Source organism: Chiloscyllium plagiosum, unplaced genomic scaffold (genome assembly GCF_037043375.1).
Source record: "Chiloscyllium plagiosum isolate Xiang-an unplaced genomic scaffold, Cpla_swu_hap1 HiC_scaffold_10, whole genome shotgun sequence".
In the NCBI taxonomy this organism is placed as follows: Eukaryota; Metazoa; Chordata; class Chondrichthyes; order Orectolobiformes; family Hemiscylliidae; genus Chiloscyllium; species Chiloscyllium plagiosum.
In genome coordinates this window covers 29,667,254-29,673,943 of record NW_028270148.1, presented here as the reverse complement: position 1 = coordinate 29,673,943, position 6,690 = coordinate 29,667,254, and positions in this window count along the sequence as shown.

Below are 6,690 nucleotides of genomic sequence, written 5' to 3'. Positions count from 1 at the left end.
CTTGGACTCTATGCACTTGCTGTAAACTCAACATTCTATTTGCTACCTCACTGGGGAAAATATATTAAGAACTTGAAATTCAAAGTTGTCTTAATCTAAATTGTAAGAAGGCTGTTGGACTGTGAAAAGCTTGAGGCCAGGTATTTGCAGTCAATGGTGGAGCAAAGATGAGTGCCACTGACTTTGAAGTTATTCTTGTTGAAATCTAATGATCACACACAGTGGATTATCTCTCCTGTGCAGTGGTGCTGCAACTAATTCAAGTGTTCTTAAATGGGAAAGCTCAACAATGAAATTAGAATCTTGCAAGTTGGCCATCTGAACAGTCTGTTGCATTGACGGAGTTTCGTAGATTTCCAAACGGGAAGTAAAGACAGTAAAATAAACCAGTTAAATTTTATGTACGCAGCAGATTATGGATAGATGTATTCATGGGATGAAGGTAGAAACTAAAATATCTTAAACTATAACACAACACAATCTTTTCTTGAATTAAAAGTACTTAACGTTCACCATAAATGCAACTTTTTCAGGCTAGGTTTGTTATTGGATGTGAAGGTCAGACAGCATCTAAGAAGCAGGAGCGTTAACGTTTCGGGCTGAAACCCTTCGGCACGACTGATAAAGGGTTTCAGCCTTTCCTGCTTCTCAGATGCTTTCTAAAACAATGGTCCATTAAAAAGGTTGTAGGAATTAAAAATAATAGCGCTGGAAGTCAAATTGATAGTCTATTGTTATCACTAACTTAGTGTATCTAGCAAATGTTTGGACTTCTAAACTTCACTTTAGATCTGAACCACAGTATTTCTATCCATTCTTCCAGCTGACTCTGAGCATCCACCATCATACCCACATTTCCAAAGATGCTTTCCTTGGCTGGACCTCTTTTCATCACGTCTGGGGATTAGCCATGAAAATTGTTTCCCATTTTGCAATAAGATTGTATAACTCCAACCCTTGAAGATTTGTTTTTATTTTTAGAAGTGTCTAAATGGATACCATAAGGTTGCTGCCTTGGTTTGTTTTATTGGCTTTTCTTTTGCCTTTCATGTTTTTCCCATAGCTTGTCACATGTTAACAAGAAGTATGACCAGTGACTTAAATGCTGTCAGGATATATAAATGTAATAGCATTCAGCTAAAGAATAAAGGTCAGTACAGTCAGAAGTGTGGATTGTTGCACAGTGGCTGCAAGTTGGATTCTTGAGTAAAGGAGGGCCAGGCAAGGAATGCAGCTTTTGAAAACAAAACACTTGCTATGTTTGTCATAATAACAATGGACTATCAATTTGAATTCCATCATTTTATGGGCCATCATTTTAGAAGGTCAAAAAACATGGCCACATCAATCACCTGATCAGGCTGGGTAGAGCTCATGACATCACCAATTAATAAGGCACACTCTGAACTGAGATTAGCACATCATCAAAATGATTTTAAAAATCAGTCAGTCTCTGTTCTTGAAGTTTCTCATATTGGGATGAAAGAATTGCCTGCAGGTGATCTAGCTTGGAAAAAAATGGAGATGGAAATGTGTTGCTGGAAAAGCGCAGCAGGTCAGGCAGCATCTAGGGAACAGGAGAATCGACGTTTCGGGCATTAGCCCTTCTTCAGGAATGAGGAAAGTTGGTCCAGCAGGCTAAGATAAAAGGTAGGGAGGAGATGACCTGGGGGGTGCAGTGAGAGAGGGACTCACTGAAACCTTTGTAGAGGGAGAAAGGATGCCTTCCTTGAAGAAGCTCTCTTTCTCCCTCTACAAAGGTTTCAGTGAGTCCCTCTCTCACTGCACCCCCCAGGTCATCTCCTCCCTATCTTTTATCTTAGCCTGCTGGACCAACTTTCCTCATTCCTGAAGAAGGGCTAATGCCCGAAACGTCGATTCTCCTGTTCCCTAGATGCTGCCTGACCTGCTGCGCTTTTCCAGCAACACATTTCCATCTCTGATCTCCAGCATCTGCAGACCTCATTTTCTCCTGGAAAAAAATGGAGCCAGACATTGGAACATATAAATAAAATGTATTTCAGGCAATCACTTTTGAGCAGAGGAGGGAGCAATTTGATGAGAGAGCAGAACTGGAAAACCTGCATATACTTTCTCCATGTTTTTGATCTCAGTCTATTGAAAAACTGTGCTTGATGATCAAGGAAACTGAAGAAATATCCATTCACTGAAAACTTAATGATATCTGCAAATTGTCTCAGGATAAATCTAACTTCTCAAGGATTCCAAACAATTTTTAAATTGCATTTTTTTATTTTTTTTATAGTAGATACTTACCTTTTTAAAAACATTATAACTGTGTTTGTGTGCGTGCTTGATGTCACATTTAAATATTTCTTAGGGATTGATGTACTCGAATTCCTTTCTTTTGTTTACCATGTCATTAGCTCCTTAATTTTTAATTAGTGAGCATTTTAATTGAAGAGTAATGCAGTTGCGTGCTACAGAAAAATTTGAAATCTTTGTGGCTAATTAAGCAGGTCAAAATGAGGAGAATGATTCACCCGTCCTCGCCTGGTCAAATGAAGTTAGAAAAAGATAACCAAGTATGGACATTAGAAACAATGACCTTGTCCTGTCAAAAATGGAAGGAGGAATTGAGAGATTGAAGAGGAAGAGCAAGAATGAAAGCCAGGTGGGTGGGCAACATAGAGACATGGACTGAGGGATGCTTGAAAAAAGCTAGAGAAAAAGACAACGCCAATTACTGCACTAAGGCTGTGGTAACAACCAACTAACATTTATGTCAGGCTGGAAATTACAGATAACTACAATACTACAAAAAAATTGTGAGATTCAGATAAATGCAGGCAAGAGCTCTTCTGAATCTCCACAGATATTGCCAGATCTGCTTTATAATGCCAGCATAAAAAAAAAATGCTTTTAATTTCCAGCAGTCACATTTCTTCAAAGGAAATGGTGCACAAGGTCTTTTCTTGGTACATCTAACAAAATGTTAAATGCATTTATTACATTTTTATCAAGGGACAGAGGAAAACCAGGAATATTTCTTATCAGGATAGACTTTCACAAATTCATATTCCTGGCACTAGAGTTTCATGCTTCAGCTGTACACATTGTTATGATCCCAGCTGATGTTATTACTGGAGAAGTCAGAACCCAGATTGAAATCTTAAATGGGATGCAAAGCTTCTACATGCCAATACTCTATGGACAGTAGTTACACTTCAAAGGCTTGACTTTTCTTTTAAATGGAAGGTGATGGCGTATGCTTGCTTTCTGAGCATCTTTAAAAGTACCACTATAAATATTCTTTTCGTTTTTTTCTAAGGCTTTCCTAGCAATGGAGAGTAAAAATGCACCACCTGAGAAGATGCTTTGTGGACCTTTCGGTAATTGCCTGCAATGTATCACTAACTGAATGTGACAGCAGTTGCACCCTGTGCTGTTTATTTCAGTCTATTATTTTCTGAGCACAGCACAGATATATTGCCTAATATGACCATCACTTGGTTCCATCTGCCCTAGTGTTGCAGATGCTCAACAAATGAAGACTGTTTGAAGAACAGAACAAAGGACCTCTACAATGGTTGCTTGGTAATTTTATCCAAAGGAGTGGAAGTTGGAGTTTTCTACATCTTAAACCTTCAAGAAATCTACATTAGCATAAGATCATCCACATGACCGACACAAGACACCCCATCAAGGGCTCTACTCCCAGCTCCGAAACGGCAGGCGAGCCCCAAGTAGACCAAGAAAGCACTTCAGTGATACCCTCATGGCAGCATCCCTACAGACACCTGGGAACCACTGACCCAAGACTGCCCCAAGTGGAGGAAAAGCATACAGGAAGGCATTGAGCACCACTTGCCCTCAGGAAAAAAATTGAAACCAGGCAAAAACAGCGAAAGAAGCGCACTGCCACACCAACACCCCCAACCACCCCCTTCCCATGACCACCAGCTGTCCCAAGGGTAACAGAGCCAGCAGTAGCCACATCAGTCTGTATAGCCACCTACAGACCAATCCTGAGAGTAGAAGAGAGTCATCCTCATCTGCGAGGAACCGCTGATGATGATGATTTGCATAAGTATATATGAAGGATGTTTCGCTCTGGTTATGTTAATATTTCTTGCAATATAGATAATGGTCCTCCTATCCCATTCCCATGCATATAGAGCCAAGTGTCAATGGTGATCCTGCTTGTCAGTGGGAAATCGTATAATCCATGATTAACAAAAGGGGTTACCTAAAATAAGTTGCTGAATTTCCCAATCTATAAGAGAGTGATTTAATAATTGTGTTCATTATTCTATTAGTTGTGTAAATTAATACATCAATGTACAACAGCTGTGTGAACAGCACCAGCATATCACCGAGCTTCTTCAACAGCAGTCAGAATTGTCTTTTTTAGTACAATCATGTCTGGTGGGTTCTTTAATGTAAAAACTCAACGACTCTGCATCAACCTTGATTAATCTATAGTGAGTAGCGCAAAACTATACCAGTTATTACAGACTGTTGTCATTTGAGTCTTGAAACAAAGCATCCGATCTTTTGATAGATGAGAAGTGCTTCACAACATATCGTCATCTGAGACATTGTTCGAAACTTTGTCATGAAGGCCAAATCACAAGAGATATAAATTTTCTTGCAAATAACAAATGCATAAATTCCCTAATGCTATAAGGTACCATTATTTTATTCCTTATTCGTGGTGCTGCACACGCTTATTGATGACATGGCAGCTCAGCTTCATAATCTTCGAACACTTTAGGAGGAAGAAGATAGGCAGAGGGGAGCTGGCGGTTATTCAATGCACCTGAAGTGCCAAAGTTAGAGTGTGAGGAGTTAACAGATAGTGAACGTATAACAAGTGATCTCCCACCATGGAGTAATGGGGTCCAGACACAGAATGGCATCAGAGAACTGCGTCTTAACTGCAGATGTGAAAAGTATCTATTTAATAGTCCCTCATTCTTCAGTGCCTATATCAAATGGACAACATGTGTGCAGCACTGTTCAGTTGCTAAGGCTACATATGTGATTGTTGTTTAATAGGTAAAACTGAAGTGCTTTACAGCCGAGCATCAAGTTTATTCGCAGGGTCCAAACCTCTGCTGTGTTCAATAGCTCTACTGTGATTGGCAAATGCCATGAGATATAATGGGCCTTGGGACTAAACACCCTAATAATATGGAGTGAATATTAACCTTTCACCCCTATAATCAATAATGGGTTCCAGTAATTGTCGGTGTCCAGATTTAATAACAAAGTGCTTTCCCCGCCAACTGAATGAAACTATCCCAGAAAATATATTCTCTCTCTCTCACCTTAAAATGATGCATCATATTCAGTCTCATGACACTTATAATATATCCAGTCAGTTAAATTTTACCCACATTAAGCAGCAACATTAACCTAAATCATTAACTTAGTACTTTGAGCAGTGAGAAAAAGCTACCAGAAAAAATGAGTTAATGAGTCACAAGAAAAATTTAAAGTCTTTCTGGACCTTTTTTGGACGGTGAATCACATTTGTCACATTGAATATAAGATTTCTAACATGATGCAAAATTTAAATATTTTGCAATGACTGACATCGATTTTAATTTCTCCACCATCTCTTTGTTGTCAGATTATTGTCTGATATTCTGATAAGGATGTGCCACAATTTTCTCCAACTAAATGTTAGGGTGAAGTCATCACTGTTGGGCAGTGCCATAGATACTGTGCCATTGCCAGTAATCCCCTTCCTATCTACAGCCATCGTGGATGTGAGTGAGTCATTTCACAAACTCAAGTGTCCTATTCAACTTCATGTTGAGCAACTGATCCTATTGATAGTAAGGATTTTGTGAAACTTGAAAGGGTTCAGAAAAGATTTACAAGGATGTTGCTAGGGTGGGAGGGCTGGATCTAGGCTGGGGCTGTTTTCCCTGGAGCATCGGAGGCTGAGTGGTGAATTAAAGAACTCCTATGGTGTGAAAACAGGCCATTTGGCCCAACAAGTCCACACCAACCCTCCAAAAAGTAACCCACCTAGACCTATTCCCCTATCCTATTACTCTACATTTACCCCTGACTAATGCATCTAACTGCACACCCCTGAAACATACCGGCAATTTAGCATAGCCAATTCACCTAACCTGACTGTCTCTGTACAGTGGGAGGAAACTGGAGCACCCAGAGGAAACCCACACAGACATGGGGAGAATGTGCAAACTCCACACGGACAGCCGTCCAAGCCTGGAATTGAACCCGGCTGTCAGTGTTGACCACAGAACTGACAGGGCGAGTTTGAGCCAGAAACTAGTCAATCTTTGAAGAGCAGGGAAACACGAGTTAGTATAGTGTTATGAAGATGTGGGCGGCACGGTGGCACAGTGGTTAGCACTGCTGCTTCACAGCGCCAGAGACCCGGGTTCAATTCCCGCCTCAGGTGACTGACTGTGTGGAGTTTGCACGTTCTCCCCGTGTCTGCGTGGGTTTCCTCCGGGTGCTCCGGTTTCCTCCCACAGTCCAAAAGATGTGCAGGGTCAGGTGAATTGGCCATACTAAATTGCCCGTAGTGTTAGGTAAGGGGTAAATGTAGGGGTATGGGTGGGTTTCGCTTCGGCGGGTCGGTGTGGACTTGTTGGGCCGAAGGGCCTGTTTCCACACTGTAATCTAATCTAATCTAATTGCATTCAGAATGCAATTCCTGACACTTGCCTTTAAAGAGAGAAA